General features: G+C 34.3%; 1 protein-coding gene across 14 annotated transcripts in view; it reads left to right on the top strand.

Annotated features, from left to right (window-relative positions):
• pHCl-1 (pH-sensitive chloride channel 1) overlaps positions 1 to 17503 on the top strand; it is a 158295-nt gene continuing 140792 nt past the window's right edge. For 8 of the 14 annotated variants that reach the window (XM_025305898.1, XM_025305897.1, XM_025305895.1 and 5 more), the window contains exon 1: positions 2 to 420. The gene's annotated coding sequence lies outside the window, so the exon portion shown is untranslated. Of the gene's footprint in view, positions 421 to 17503 lie in introns of all 14 variants that reach the window. The other 6 variants (XM_025305899.1, XM_025305896.1, XM_025305893.1 and 3 more) reach the window with 1 other exon arrangement.

The following is a 17503-nucleotide window of genomic DNA, read 5'->3' as shown; positions in this document are numbered from 1 at the left end:
ATCTACCCCATAGTCAGTCCGAAGGTTACCGCGTAAGCTCGCGGGTGAATGCGACATTTGCGTTAGCCGTGCGCTCTCGCCGTCGCCGTCGCCGTCGCCGTCGCCGTCGCCGTCGTCAATGCTGTCACGGTTGTTTTATATATTACGTATAACGTGACTATACGCGTCGTACATACATACATACCGTGCGTGTGATGTATACGCTAATAATCGCAAGGGCGCGCGCGCGCTATTCGCCCGTGAACATTTCGCTGTTCACACACTAACGTAAAACTCGTGCGAGTGGCCGTTTTCGGTTTTGCGGAAGAAATTCTAGTGTGACCGAGGGAGTGAGACGAAGTGGAGCAGAGTGCAGCAGCAGAAGGAAGCGGGGCGGCGAATCGCCGAGCTACGGAGAAACGACACGTCTGTCTACTCTCGGTGAGTCCCTTGAACGTTCGCCAAAAACATTCGTCGTAGATGACATAAGTGGCGCGGGAGCCACCGTCCGCTCTGTCTGTTGCCGAGCTCTCTCGAGATTCGGGATAGTTGACACAAGGTCCCAAGTTCGATCTACCTCATGTTGGCGGTCTCTAACAGCGAAATGGTCTTTGCCTTCGTTGACTGCCCGGGACTCCTTTGGGATCTCCTTTCAGCTGCTCCGACAGCCAAATTGCACAATAATTTCGTGCATATGTATGTGACTCTGTGTGTGCGCGCGCGCGCGCGTGTGTGGCGCGTGTGCAATCATCGCTAGTATGCAATATTTGTTTGATAATATTCGCAGAAATATACGCGTCACGCTAATCATCACGATGATATAATTAGCACTAGCGAAAATATTGACCGTATGACGGTGGTTGTTCCGGGCGTGTGTTCTTCGACCCGAAAATCGTTCGCGTAAATTCCCAGGAAATTCCCAGACAGAATTGCGAATCCTGTCAGAATGATCGAATTCTGACATCAAAAGTAATAGAGATACACTTCCGTTATCATAATGGGACAAAAAACTATTGCTAACGAAGTTTGTTTCTTCATTTTCGTCTCCTGTTTTACTTTAATGTAATGCGCAGCCACTGCTTTTTTCCGACGATTGCCAGCAATTCTGAAGTATCAATTGTGACTTTCTGGTAAAATTGTGTTATTCCCTAGATTTTATCAGGTCGATCTTTTAGTACCATTTTTATTTTTTACTTTTAGATTTCAATATAATACATTGTAATGCATCACATTGTGTAATGTAACAATTGTAACGCATATATAATTACAGCGATAATTAAAAGATCTTTTGATTAGTTGATACACACGTGCGTCTGTAATGTTGCCGACAGTTTCTATATATTCAATTTGACGTTCAGCCAAATGTTACAAATTTACCGGAATGAGATTTATTGCAACCATACATCTTTAACGATTATAATTTCTGCCCTAAGTAACTCGCATTGTCTGCTTCCTTCCCGATTGTTCGTCCTTCCTTCTCTATCGAGTGGTGTTATCGAGGAATTTCTCGACGATGGATTATTATACGATTAATATTTTGCACCTTAATGTCTAGTTAACAGACTGATTGCCGTCACGTAAGGACGCGCAAAGAAAATATAAAAGAAAGAGAAGAAGCATGAGAAAAGGTCGTCCGAGGAACGCTTTCCCGTCTCTCGATTCGGGGACATGCTTTCAGCGCATGTTGCCATTCACGGTCACACTTCTGCTTTCGTGTATGAAAAAATGAACGGTTCATGCTCGTGAAGGACATCCACGAGCTTCTTTTAATTGAGGAAAAATAATAAATTTAGAAAGTGGATCCTCCGATACGAGACGCTTTCTCAATGTCCTCCTAACCAGCTAAGGATTTATTCTAATTTTAATTAATATTATAATATACGAATAGTATTATGAGATCGACTCTTCATGCAAAGTTCATCAATACCAGGTTAAAGTTTTTCAAACTTAGAACGTAACTGTTCGCATCATTTTATAACAAAATTCTATTTTTTATAATACTAATTCTCATTAAAGGAAAGGAATAAATAGAAAGGGAAAGGGAGACAGTGAGGGAAGGAACAGGAGCGGAAAGAAGAGTCGGAGCGAAAGAGAGAAGGAGGGAGGTAGGGGGAGAGAAGGGTGGGGGAGGAAGGGGGAGGGAATAATAGAGCAAGAGAAAGTACAAGGAGGGATAGAGAGCGACGGGAAGAGAGAAACTCCTTGTCGTTTTCAGCCTCTTTTATTTCTCTATATTATTTTTTTAATCCTTTATTATTCTATATTTTATTACTCTATATATATTTTTTCTTTAATCGTGACATGATAGCTATATTTGAATACACTTGTATTTAGCAGGCAAACATATATCGTAAATAATTACTTGCATATTAGGAGCGGAAGATTGGGAGGATGATGAAATCGAGAGGAGAGGATATGGTGAGTTGGGTGCGGGGTAGGGAAGAGAGTGGGGGAGAAAATGAGGATGGGAGGAGGGAGGTGTTGAGGGAAGGACAGTGAGTGTGCATGTGTGAGAGTTGGCAAAGATGAAACGTGGCAAATAGCCTCGAGGATAGATGAATTTCAAAGGTTACATGTTGAATTTTCCATCGTATGAACGGTAAATGTACACCCGACGAATGCGGAAATGTGCATGATACTCAGCCTCGAGGCCCGTTTAATTTATCGCAAAGTAAACGCTGTTCGAATGAATAGGTGAGAATGTTGTACAATAGAATTATTGAGCCGCTTAAGTTTAAAGTTGAAAGTTTTAACGGTTATTGGATAATATGCTTTTTAAGAATGGACAGTATACTTTTTAAAAAAAGTGCTTCTTGGAGATATCCGAAAGATCCAAATCTTTATCCAAAATTTGAAAGACGTGTCCCCTTGGGCGCAGTGCGATCAAACGAAAATATAAAAATATCTGTTACTCTGAATCATGAACGAATTATTTATTCCTCCACGCGCTTGTCGTATTTTTTGTCGATAATTTGCAAAAATTACTGCGCAATCGCAATCTTGTACTTTGGATATTTTCCGTTATTTATATTTGCAGATCAATTTTAATTCATGACATCATATCGGTGAACCATGCTAGCGCTTATAAACTTTTGCGTTTACCTTGGCATAAAAGTCACAATTAGTATTGATATATTTTTTTTTTCAAATGTAGCATCTAACTGATCTATTTGTTTCTCTGAGCAGCTCGTTTATATTAATGCACACGATTGAAAGTCAACTGCATTTTTTATCGCTTGCTAATGTCCATCCACAAAGTCACGTAGTATACATTGTAGTCTATCACTAGTCTATCATTGTAGTCTAGCACAGTAAGTCACTTAAGCGCGGATCATCCGATTTAGAGGGCCGATAAATCCGCGATGAGCAATCTTGTAATCGCATTAGTGGTTTCACAAGAAGGTGCTGTATTTCGAATTACGGATGGGAGATGTGCCGAATAATCGAGTGAGCCGACGAACCGGAGACGAGATATACTGATACCGTTACAGTTCGATTTCAGAGACATCCATCCTTTCTACATATACATAAATATGTATATACAGGGTGTCCAATTTTAACATATCACCCTTTGCAGGAAACGGTCGTAGAGAAAACTGTTTCAAACAAAAGTTATTAAAATTAATTGATAGAAAAAGATGATATGATACAAAATTGAGGTTTCCGTTTAAGAAAAATAATGATCAGTGAATATCTCGAAAGTGGAATCTTCTCTAAACAAACTGATATAGTAGTTTTACGTCCCTTTTAAAACCATATCACTTTTGTCTGAAACGGTTTTCTCTACGACCGCAAATTTATGAGGAGTGATAGATTAAAATCGGATACCCTGTACAGAAGTATACATGTATCGTTTCCTGAAAAAATATATATGAGATATATACATATATGATAATATACAGGGTCTGCCAAAAGTTCCGGAACGGCTAATTATTTCAAAAGATAATGATTGTTTAAAACAATGTTTGAAACAAAAGTTGTAGGGCTTAAAAAAGCTATCAGATATTGATAATTGACCTTGACTGTCAAACCTTGTTTGACCTTGGAATGACCTTGAGAAACGTTATCAAGGTTGACATAAAAATCTTAAATGGAAATTCTAATTTTTTATTACACCGTCTTTTTCCACCAATTAATTTGAATAACTTTTGTCTGAAATATTTTTTTATTTGCCTAATATTTTTTGAGATATTTAAGGATAACTTGGTAACTTTTTTAATATTTAACTTACGATATCTCGCTAACTGTTTGTCGACATAAAAAATGGTACTAGACTTTTCTATTCTACTTGGTCTCAAGAATATATATATATATATATATATATATATATATAATGTTATATAAAGACACGTAATATATAGATATTGAAGTATATAACATAATATATGAAAATATATAAGAATTATAATGCGAGAATTCTCCTTCATAAACATAGGAAAGGTTATTTGTATAATAAATCATACATGTATTTTCTGAAGATTATTGTAATATATTTTTTTGCCTAGGTAATAGCCGCCATATTGACATATATTAATAATTATAATTATATAGTATGTGTTTTATAATCATAATTACAGTACACATTAAAAATTAATAATGTACCGTGTACATACATCTGGTAAAATACCGTATTCGTACGCGGTATTTAAATCGAGTTACGAGGAATTAATTGGTTTTGTTTGTTCCGTAAATATTGAATAATCTTCGATAATTATAGATAACATGTGACGTTGATAGGATAATCTGATATTTTAAACTTAGCCTTATTGTAATGTTTATAAAAAGTCTGTCGATATACCAATTTTATCTGAAAAAGAAGTTACATATCGTAAGATGATTTGTAGAAAAAGGTACAAGAGGAATGTTTAGCGCGAATGTATCCAGTGCAAGGATATAAATGCGTACATTCAATGAGCATTTCGTGTAATATTATATATTTTCTATATTTTGCTTTCTCCACATTTTCATGTACGTGTATATGTACAGGGTGTAACAGCAACATACAGGTCAGTATGACGGGTTGCTTGCCCCTATTCGGATGATAATGCAGAGATTGCCGAAAAAGTCACTCATTGACTTTATTTTGATAATAATATTTGCAGTATTCCCAGTTATGACAAATACAACTAACTTTGCACTATGATCAGTTGTGAAATTTTTTGCAGTTTGATAGTTGCGGTCGATTAAATTGCAATCAATATTTATACTGCGTTTCTAGTCTATTCATACTTTTGCAGAAGCAATCTTTCGTAGAAACATAGATGAAATACAGTATGTAAGACCTTTAAATATTTTTGTATCGTCCTTTCTAATCTTCAATTTCTATCGAACTTTTCAACGTGAGAAAACAATTAAGAAATTATGCAAAACAAGGAAATATGTTGTATTATTTATCTCTTTAAGTATTACTCTTGTTTATTTTGTTTTATTCCGTAATATTTATTTCTCAGTTTCATTTTTTAAACATTTTTTCTAATTCAATGAGGCTCGACTCCTGTCGGTAAACGGTCGATAAACTGTCACAACTGATCATAGTGCAAAGTTAGTTGCATTTGTCATAACTGAGAACACTGCAAATATCATTATCAATAAAGTCAACGAGTGACTTTTTCGGCAACCTCTGCATTATCATCCGAATAAGGACAAGCAACCCGTCATACTGACCTGTATGTTGCTGTTACACTCTGTACATGTGCGCGCGGGTGTGTATATATTTGTTGTACAAATTAAGTGATTATATTTGATGAAGCTTTTCGAAGAATTTCTAGGCTGAAGAAGGTTTTCATCCCGCGAACACGAAGGTTTGTAAATATCGTTCTTCGAATTACTTTCTGGGAATTACAAGAATGTCAGGTTGGCAGCGCTGGTGAACCGAATATGGTCGCTCATTTGGAGCAGGTGAACTTTTGACCTAGTCCTTCCTGTTGCGTCATTAAGCCGTGCGTGCAATTTGCGAAATTATTATCGCTCGCGCTTTTCATTTTTTCATGATACGCACATACTTGAAATTGTGATATTTCGCTTCCCCCGGTGTGTTTGAAATATGAGTTCAAAGAAATTTGGAAAACACATATATGCTGAAGTTAAACTTTGTAACTGAGTAATTAATTGCGGTATATATGTTGATACATAAGGTGGAAAATATTTAATTTCAATTTTCCCTTAAAAATTTGAAGCAAAAATGTTACTTGGAGAAAGTAATGGAACGAAATGACAGAATCGCCTTGACTTCGGGTAAATAATAAGTTGAGGTTTACCTCGATCGAATCGATCGACCTCGTTTGCCACAGGATCGATCGTTAATTCAACTTCGACTAACCATTCTAAAAATAATTTATTGACTCAGTTTTACTAGAACGCGCGCTGACTGCGTACCACTTGTCTCTTTTATACACTGAGGTCCTTTCACCTGTTCATCGAACTTTGTCGAATTGATTATTCGAATATTTGTTGCGTGCTAACTAAATGCATCGAAGGAATATTGATATATTATATATTGTAATTAGCCAACAAGAAAAGATGAAAGAAATATTTTTCCTTTTGACCTACATAATGCGATTGGTGTTTCTAAGTAGCTAACGTTCAACGTTCACTGTGTATTAATCAACACTTAAAAGTGTTCGACGCTCAATACTTTCTGAATGCGAACAGTATTCTTGGTCATTTTCATTTGTTAACATTTCTTAATAATGTACAACGCATGAAAGTGAGACATAGTAATGATTAGCGCTAAGTTTGCACCACATAACTATCGTTGTGTTTTCAAGTGATCTACAGTTTAAAAGTTAATATGATACGCGTATTAAAGAATGTCAAAATAACGAACAAATATGTTGATAATGTATAGTGATCGTCGAAACGTTATATCAGATAAACATTTACATTATTCTTTTCGTATTTCTTATATTAGTGCAAATTATTTCGGTATTTTAAGTTTTTCCCATTCTTAATAAATATTAGGTGTACAAATAAGTTTTAAAGTGTTTTTAAGACAACGCAAAATGTATTTGAGAGAAAAGAACAATACATTTATTAATGAAAATATGCGCCGTCATTATTTATCATCTTCTGCCATAGGTCAGGCAGCTGACGGATTCCAGTAGTAAAAAAAATTCGTCGTATGACACGATGAAGTCGTCAATCTATTTTTGCAGTTCGTCAAATATCCGGAAGTGAACTAAAGACAAAGGGCAAGAGCACAGGCTTTTGCATAACACATAATACATAACGCATAAGAGAATAAACCAATTAGTTTTCTTCATTTCCCTCCTCAAGATAGAAATGAAGAACTTTGATTAGTTGATTCTCTTATGCGTTATGTATTATGCGTTATGCAGAAGTCTGTGCTCTGCCCCAAAGCATTTTGCATGGATCGGAACAAGTGATAGTCTGAAGGGGCTATGTCGGGACTATATGCCGGGTGCTCCAAAAGTTCCCAGCTAAGCATCAATAATGTTTCCTTGATCGTTTCGCAACATGCGGTTTGGCGTTATCATGGCAATTTAACGGGGCGCAATCCTTTGCCATGGACACGTTTTCGACTGAGTTCCTCGTTCAATCGCAGCAATTGTTGCTTGTAGCGATCAGCAGTTTCTTCATCCAGTAATGCTTGCAATTGCTCATGTTCAACCTTCTGCGGGACTACGTTCTCGATCGCTAACCTCAAATCACCAGCTTTAAACCGCCTGAACCAAAATCCATACGTGCTTTTCGATACAGCTTTTCGATTCTCCCCAAGAACAGAACATATCGATGCACATGCTTTTGCAGCACTTTCCCTTGGTGAAATTCGTAACGAATGCAGTAATGAATAAATGCTTTATCGCTTATCATCTTTCATCTACCAACGTTTAAGAACGTTTGAATGCTGAGCCAACTTCTGCGTCGTTTTTATTACTCTGGCCCGGTTACAGTCACATAAAACTCGGGACAAAACCTCGGGAGAATTTCTGATTTGTAAACCAGCAGTATACGTCACATAAAAAACGCTTTAAAACTTATTTGTACACCTAATATTTTAAATCTAGTTATTCTCTCTTTCTCTCTCTCTCTCTCTCTCTCTCTCTCTCTCTCTCTCTCTCTCTCTCACTCTCTCTCTTCTTTCTCTTTCATACACATACAATTGCGGTTTTAAAGAAGTCATCACTGTTTACATTTACAAAATGACATATAACATCGTAAGAATGATGAACATAATTTCGAATAATAATGAGCAATTGTCGATAATTGATTGTCGATAATTGATTGAAAGTACTCGTACATATATGATACATGTGCTGAATTTTGTTTATATTGCAACTGAAAGGAATGTTGAAAAAGATCACAAAAATATTTTGTCCGGTTTTTGGCAATGCTGTGCTAACTCACAAGACGTATAAAAAATATTAACACAGATTCGTTGAGGGGAAACTTTGATTTGAAAAACGAAATGCGTACTGATTAAAGTCTGAAATTTCAAAATGAAATATTATAAGAGCCATTCCCAGTGAAGACCCCGTTAAAACACAAGAAGAGCTTGATGCACAGGTTGAAATAACTCGTTAAGCCATTTCTGTTCGTCCACAGTAATTGGGAAAAATTTATAGAGAGGAGATCAATTGTGCAGGTGCTGAGCACTGATAACGAAACATATTATTTCGATACAGTCTTGTCTTTGCTGTTTAAACTATTAATAAATAAAACAAGAAATAGGAGTTTTTATATAAAGCTATTACTAACAATGAAAAATGAATTTCCTATGACAATTCGAAACGTAGAAAATTATAAATAGACCTCGGACAACTGTCAACTTCGATCGCGAAATCTAACGTTCACATTAAAAAGGTTTTATTATGCATTTGATGGGGTATAAAAAAATATTTTTCATTATGAATTATTACGAATTATGTGCGGATAAAACAGTTACAATAACTCGTTACCAGCAACAGTTCGTCAATTTGAGCGGTGAGTTAAAGCGCAGGAGATTATACACTAATAAAGGACCTTGCAAAATCATTCTGTTTCGTGATAACATTTGATCATATGTATATTGCTAAAAAAATAAAAAAATGTCACCTATATAGCACAGAAATTGCAACAATATTGCTGCAATGTTGCTGCAACGTTTTGTCAACTTTGTGTGCTATATGGGCTATATTTTTAATATAGGCTGGAAAGTTCTACCATGTTCAGCTTATTCTTTAAATCAGTCCAAAAGTTGTACTTTTCGACTGATTTTTCTTTACTGATCTTTTCCACTTCTCTCATTTTGTAACATTTAACCTACTCGCGGAGATATAAGACGTTTAAGCTCAAGGACGATATCAAAAATCGTACGCAGCTTTAACGCGTATTATCCCATATGCTGTACGTTTATTGTTTGTAAAATAAATATTATTAATGACATTATCGTTATTGTTGTTGCTGTTATCATTAACCTTATTGTTGTTGTTATTATTATCATTATTAGTATATTACAAAGTTAAATAGTAACACTATAATGGAACATGTATGTTAATTTTGTGTACATATAAATTTTAAGACTTGCATATAAGTTTATTATGTAATATTATAAACTTAGTTTTTATAAACAAACTTTTAATATTGTAAACTTCGTTTTCTTGCTTGAAAAACACATTTATTTTAATAAGAAAATAAATTAATACATTAATCAAAATATTTCCCACCATTTTTTGTATTTTTTTTTTATTTTTACGTTACATTTCCTTATTTTTCTGGCAAAAGTTAAATTTCGCAAAAGTTAAATTAAATGAAAAAACAAGTTGTTTTTGAAGAAAACCATTTATTCACCCATTTTCGGTCTTGTTCGTAATTGAAGAATATCGGAGAGTGCGTGTTGCATCGATCAGAAAAGGTGGCAATCTGATGAGGTCCAGGTCTAGAGAATAGGCTGGGTGTGCAGGAAAATTACCCATTCGAGCTCCAACAATGTTTCTTTTATAGTTCTTGCAACATGTGATCGCGAGTTGTCGCGCAAAAGAATGACTTCGTCGATTACTGACGTTTGACGGTCTTTTTCACATTAATTTATTGTTCAATCGTTACAATTGTTGTTGGTAGCAGTCAGCCGTGACTGTTTCGTTCAATCGCAGTAGCTCATAATAAAACACAACTTCCTGGTCCCATCAAATACAGAGCAATGCCTTATAAATGTAAATATTTTGTTTTAGCGTTGATGTGGATGATTAACCGAGGTCTACTCATGATATTCTTCGCTTGGGATTATTGAAATAAATCCACTTTTCGACAGTCACAATGCGCTATAAAAAACTTTTTCGAGCTAGCAAGCAAGAAAGTCCCGACAATGATTCAAGATGGCATTTTCAGACAACTCACTCGGATGGCAGCCATTTTCCTCCCTTTTGGATTTTTCCCAAAGGCGCGTAAATGCTTAGAAACAGCTATTGGATTAATATTTAATACTTTTGACAATTCCTCGAGTGTTTGAGTTGGATTTTCATCCAATAATGTTTGCAATTCAGCGTCCTCAAACTTTTTTGGCTATCCGGAACGTTCTTTGTCTTTCATATTGAAATAACTACGTCTGAATCGTTTAAACCATTCTCTTGTTCTTTCTGATGGAGCTTGTTCATCATAAGTTTCAGAAATCAATTGATGCGTTTCAGTTGCAGTTTTTTTCAAATCAAAGTAGTAAAGAAGTACATGCCAAAAAACCACTTATCACGATTCATTTTAAATCGATTTTAAATCGCTTCTACAAATGCAATTTTTTCCTATTTAAGTTGTTTTGCAATAATCGAAACAAATGTGATATCAAGAAAATACGGTGGGTGCGATATAATATCCCATTTCATTTTCTGTAATTTGCGCTTGAAGAATTGGACGCTTCTCCTGGATTGCTGTCTTTAAATTGTCTAATCGTTGACAGTACTTGTCAGAATTAATTGTTTAGCCAACAGAGAGTTGCTTAAAATAAATTCCTTTGCAATTTCACGAAATAAAAGAAGATCGCTTTTTCAGAATCCAAATTAGTTTTTTGTTATGAAGTCCATTTGCTCGTTTCCAGGTGCGTGCGCGTTGAACATAGTTGTATGGAGTTGTGGGATTCATTTTTCATCGTTAGTTACCAGTCGATCCGGAAACAACTTTTTATTTCAGCCAAGCAAGGAAACTGCTGCAGAAACTCGATTCAATTTGTTCGCTTCGGTTAGCAAATGCGGCACCCATACATTGAGCTTCAAAATGAACTTAATCTTTTTCAAATGTCGAAATGCGGTCGACCTGTCAATGTTGAATCTCTCAGTAAGCTCTTCTGTTGAAATTCGTGTATTACTTTGCACTAAATTGCGCACAATGCCATCATTTATGCTAAAAGGTCGGCCAGAAACTAATGGCTAGTTGTCAAGGATAGAAATCACCACGTCTAAATATCGCAGATCATTTCTTAACAGTTCGAATTGTTGGTGCACGATCCTAATAGACCGTGAATGTGATTTGAATGTTTTTTATGGCGGTTTCAACCTTCCGTTACATCCTTCCGAAGCTTATAAAGCGTAATATACTGTAAATATACGTTTTTTGTTTTTTCAAAATTTCAAAATTGTTTTTCTACAACGTAAATTTAATCAAGACACACAAGTTTCTCGCTCCAGTGACAACTAAATATCACTTTTACAACGATATACAATATGTACACATAACAATTAATAACATTACCATATAAATTTCTTAATGACATCTATTGGAATCAGGCACGAACCTTTGAATTCATTCAACACATATATAATATACATATTTGTTGTTTAACGTTACTTTTATAACATATTAACAATAATAACATCAACGATAGTAATAATATCAACTATATATATACAACGTGCGGAATAATACGCATCAATGTGCTATATAATTTTCATTATATCGTCCTTACGTTTGTCGAGCTTAAGTCTTACGTCTTCGCAAGTAGCCTAGATGCTGCGAAAGGAAAAGAGATGGCAGCAAGAAAAATCAGCCAAGAAATGTGACCCAGTCACAGACTTATTCTTTGCTTTTTTAGATTTTCATCTATTTCAGACGCTACAATATCATTTAATTAACACATATTTTAAAACAATGAAGGATATTAGAAAATTTATTGCTGACTTTATTGGTTCCAAACTGTTAAATTTCTATCGCCATGGAATTCGACACCTGCCTGATGGATGGTACACATTAAACGATAATAACGCAGATTATTTTGATAATCAAACTGATAATTAAAACACGTCATTTATATCGATAAAAAAATTTGGCTTCTAATAAAAAAGAAAAAAATATAACATAATGTAATGTATATAGAGTATCCCATTTTAACCCTTTAACGCCCGACTTTTTTATAAGTGTTTTAAGAATATAATTTGAGTTTTTTTGAACTGAGACTATAAGTAGTGATAACAAAAATATCAGAATTTTATATTGGTTTTTTTTATCGTTTGTTTTTTGTTTATTGGTAAATATGACTTGGATCTTAAAAGCATATACGAAATGAGCAACCTATACAGAGAAAAATGAAGGGTAATCTATACCACATAACTCTGATAGTCAGCTTGACATTTTTTAGCTGAAACTTTACTATATTTATGAGTCACAAGTTTATCATTCAGAGCGTCAAGCTTATTATTTCAGAAGAATATCTTATAGATCATCATTTAGATAGTCAATCGTCCCTTCATTTTTTGCCATAAAAAACTATAGGTCACCAGGTTTTACAAAAATAGGTTAATTTCTTGATTTTCGTGTCCACCATATTGGATTCGCTATTTTGAATTTCTGTATTCTTTTAATTCCACATTTTGCATCTGAGAAAGCTTCCAAATATATAAAATTATAACAGATACCAAACTATTCATTTATAATGCACTTCTAGATGTCAGTAACAATGCTAACTATGCCTACTTGGAATTTGACAAAATATGTTATCATTAAAACTGAGCTAAAAACAGACTAAATCGAATCTACATACAATCTATATACCATATCTTAGAAGAAGAATTCATTTTTACAGTGATGCAAAGAAAACGAAAATATCTTCTTTTTTGACTGTTATGGGTTCTTATATGCGTTTCTGGTAACTGTAGTTACCAGTAAGCGTTAAAGGATTAAATGAACCAGGCAAAAATCTCGAAAAATATGAGATTCGTACTAAGAAACATTTCAGGCAAAAGTTGTATGGTTTCAAAGACATAAAGTAACTATATCATTTTGTTTGCAGATGGCGCCACTTTCGAAATATTCACTGATCATTACTTTTCTTTAATGGAAACCCAAATTTTTTTATTACATCATCTTTTTCTACCAATTAATTTTAACAATCTTTGTCTGAAACAATTCTTTATTTGCCTAATATTTTTTGAGATATTTAAAGAAAACTTGATAACTTTTTCAACATTTAACTTACGATATCTCGTTAACTATTTATCGAAAGAAAAAATAGTACTAGACTTTTTCATTCTATTTAGTCTCAAGAATATATTGTTACAATAGTGCCCTATCTTTTGTTAACTTATCGACCTTTGGAAATTTCAAAGTCATCAAATTAATATGTATATATACATTAATATATACAGGGTCCTCAAAAAGTTCGGGAACGCTAAAATATTTCGAAAAATATGAAAGATAGGAAAAAATATTTCATACAAAAGTTGTAGGGCTTGAAAAGATCTATTTAGTAGTTATATCAGTTTGACCATAGGTGGCACTGCTAAGGTCATATAAAAGTTAACTTTGTTTTTTTAAATAGAACTCCTTATTTTTTATTCTTATAGCTTATCTCGAGAGCTTTCCAAAACACTATAATGAAGTCATTTTTTATTAAGTTCTTTCCGAGTTATGAGTTATTCCGAGTTGAAAGTTACAGTACCGCCGGCATTAGTATTACCCAAAGTGTACCGCGTGCAGGTGCGATCAGAGATGCTTCTCGGTCTACATATTCTAAAAATGAGTTGCGCTCGCTCGTATCTCGCTCTTTGTCTCTTTTGTTTCCTTTTCCGATTATAATATCACATTTTTCTCTGAGAAATGTTGACCAAAAGAGAAAGAATATTGCTACTTATTTATCGAGGTTTTGGTGACCATATTAGATCATATCAAGAAGTAGCTAATCCATTCAATGTTATACATTCTGATCTCGATCCTATTTTTAAATCCACCGTTTGCAGAACAATGACTCGTTTTTTTTAAACGGGAACAGTTAAGGACCGATCTTGCAGCAGAAGACCAAAATCCGCAACTAATGATGATAAGACTTTGGATGTTCTCCAATCATTTCAGGAAAATCTTCATTTATCCATATCAAAAACAGCACAAGTCCATGATATCAGTGAAGGCAGCATTTCTAACATTTTAAAAAAGCATAAATATTATCCGTATAAAATTGTTGTCGCTCAAGAACTTATGGAAGATAATTTTGATAGAAGAATTCAGTTTTGTGAAAAACTGATGCATCGGTGTGATGATAATGCTAACTTTTTAAATTTTATTTTTTCTGATGAAGCCACATTTCAAATAAATGATGCTGCTAATCGCCACAATTGTAGATATTGGAGTGACGAAAATTCACATTGGATGAGTGATCTTCGCACAATATCCACATAAAATTGAATGTTTGGACAGGGATCTGTAGTCACGGTATTAAAGGCCCATGTTTCATAGATGGTGATTTAAATGCTGAAAAATATGAAAATTTATTGCGAGATCATATCATTCCTGAAATTGAAAATTTATTTGACGCAAACATGCAGAATGTTTGGTTCCAGCAAGATGGAGCAGGACCTCATTTTGCGGTATGAGTTCGAGAATTTTTAAACCGTTCTTTTCCTAATCGATGGATAGGTAGGAAAGGTGCCATTGAATGGCCTGCTAGATCACCTGATCTATCTCCTTTTGACTTCTTTTTTTGGGGACACATCAAAAGTAAGGTTTATACGACAAAACCATGTAATTTGGAAGACCTAAAGAATCGAATAATGCAGGAAGCATCTCTGATCACTTTAGAACAAATAAGCCATGTGATCAATAGTTTCTATGAACGTTTAGCTCATTGCCAAACAGTAGAAGGAAAACATTTTGAACATATGATTAATTGAAAAAGTAAAAAACAGTAGCTTGAAAAATGTTATCTACACACACACACACACACACGCGCGCGCGCGCCAGGTGTAAATCTGACCGTGCAACCCCTACGCGGTACACTTTGGGTAATGCTAATGCCGGCGGTAGTGTAACTTTCAACTCGAAATAACTCATAACTCGGAAAGAACTTAATAAAAAATGACTTCATTATAGTGTTTTGGTAAGCTCTCAAGATAAGCTACAAGAATTTCCAATAAAAAATAACGGGTTCCATTTAAAAAAACAAAGTTAACTTTTATATGACCTTAGCAACGCCACCTATGATATGACTGATATGACTAAATAGATCTTTTTAAGTCCTATAACTTTTGTATGAAACATTAGGCCTGTTCGTTTTGTCTGCACTACTGAACTGGTGCAACAAATTGAAGTGAGAAAACCTACGTTTGTCTCATTTTAACTTAATGCACCAGTTCAGCAGTGCAGATAAAACGAACAGGCTTATTTTTTCGTATCTTTCATATTTTTCGAAATATTTGAGCGTTTCCGAACTTTTTGAGGATCTTGTATAAATTGACAATATATATATATACATATGTATATATATATATATATATTATATATATATACATACACGGTATTAAATAAGTATACCGACCTTGAACCTTGAAACCTTGAAAAATAATAGAGGATACGTAAATAAGTAATGTAAAATAGGAAATTAATGATCAGAAGCGTATTATGTATGAGATATAAAAAAAATACCGGCATATTATACAATTGCACTTTATCAACATACTTTTTTATGTACGTAAACTGGAAGAATGCATTCAATTTCAACTAAATACAATAAGGGAGACCGGGGCTAGTTGATACAGTTTTCTTTAATGAATTTTTTAAGCGTAAGTAACAAATGAAATATAAGCGATATGAGAATTTTTTAATAGCTACATGCTTATACAATATAAAAATTATATAACACAATGCATTGAAGATTTTCAATTCTTTTAGCACCAATATGTTGTAGTTATCACATACTTACTAAAAACTATGTTTCTAATAGTGCATCACTAGGTTAAGCTTAAAATTCTGCTTGCTTTTACTTAGGACTTGTTGAGCTTCCCTCAATTTCAATGCTTGTCATTGCTGGTCCACTTAATGCGAATTGTTAATACATAGTCATAGCAAAAATGTTTTCCACTACTTTTTTGGTGCATTTAAGCGCTACGCTTATACGCAAGTAATCATGAGCGATACCTCCTCACAGTGACGGCAGATAATGTTAGAACCGGCTGAGTCATCCGGTCGGATCAGTAAAAACAATATCTGCCGTCATAGCAAATATGGTACAACGGAGAGTCTCGGACGGTAGCTCGTCCAAAAATAAACCCCGCGATGTAGTTTTAGGGTTGGCGAAGAGTGAAATAACAAAGATCCTGCAAAAAATTTTAATCCTACATATTTTGGTCTGTTTTTGGTCTGTAATTCTTTACGGCGATCCCGTGCAAAGTTGAGCGCTGCAAGGCCATCGATCGTATTTCATTAACGTGTGATGTTCTATCAAATAACATGAAATTTTTGTGCATGCTGTAGACAGGAATCTCATAATGCGACGAAAAAAGGGTTTAATTTTAGGTTAGAGATTCAAATCTTATGAGATTCCTGTCTACAGCGTGTACAAAAATTTCATGTTTTTTGACAGAGCATCACATGTTGATATGTTACCTTGATAGTTATTGCATTATCTACTCAGATATGTATGTTGTTAACACGTGCGATTAGACTGTTATAATTATTTCTCTTAGTTCATTTTTAATATGATAATACAATTGTAATTTACATTCTATCACTAAGTTATTTCTCTCCTTTTTTATATGCGTTGAAAAAGTAACAAAATGATATATATTACTTGAAAATTTTTAACTATTATAATTTATTAACTATTACAATTTATTATTAATTCCGATATATTTATTCTAGCGTCAGATTGTTTGATAGCAAAGCTTGAATAATTCGTAGCTGGCCGTCTTCCAATATGCATCGGCGCGCTTGATGTCCCACTATGCACTTTGTTATATATATAACCACGCGGAAATATAACTAGTGCAGTAGGCCAATGGCGGGCGCGGTAGTATAGTGTACCACGCAGTTTTTTCTGTTATGTTTATAAATACCAAAAATGCAACAGATTGTCGCATTCTATAAAATAAAAATAGCTCTTGTAAAAAATATAAAAGATAACGTTATTTCGAACAATATTGTTACTAATATTGTTACTTGTAAGCTAACATCGAACGTAGTTCTCTTTGCTTTTCGCGGTTATTTTCAACAATGGACGTAGTATTGTAATTTTCATACGAACATTAGGATATAGTGGTTTTTAAAAAAGATTTTCTGTTCATTTCTTCGTACACTTATAACAGATACCTAAAAGCATTCGTCTAGAATATCTAAT

This window comes from Harpegnathos saltator, unplaced genomic scaffold (assembly GCF_003227715.2).
Source record: "Harpegnathos saltator strain DR-91 unplaced genomic scaffold, Hsal_v8.6 scaffold720, whole genome shotgun sequence".
In the NCBI taxonomy this organism is placed as follows: Eukaryota; Metazoa; Arthropoda; class Insecta; order Hymenoptera; family Formicidae; genus Harpegnathos; species Harpegnathos saltator.
This window is presented reverse-complemented; position numbering and strand designations above follow the sequence as displayed.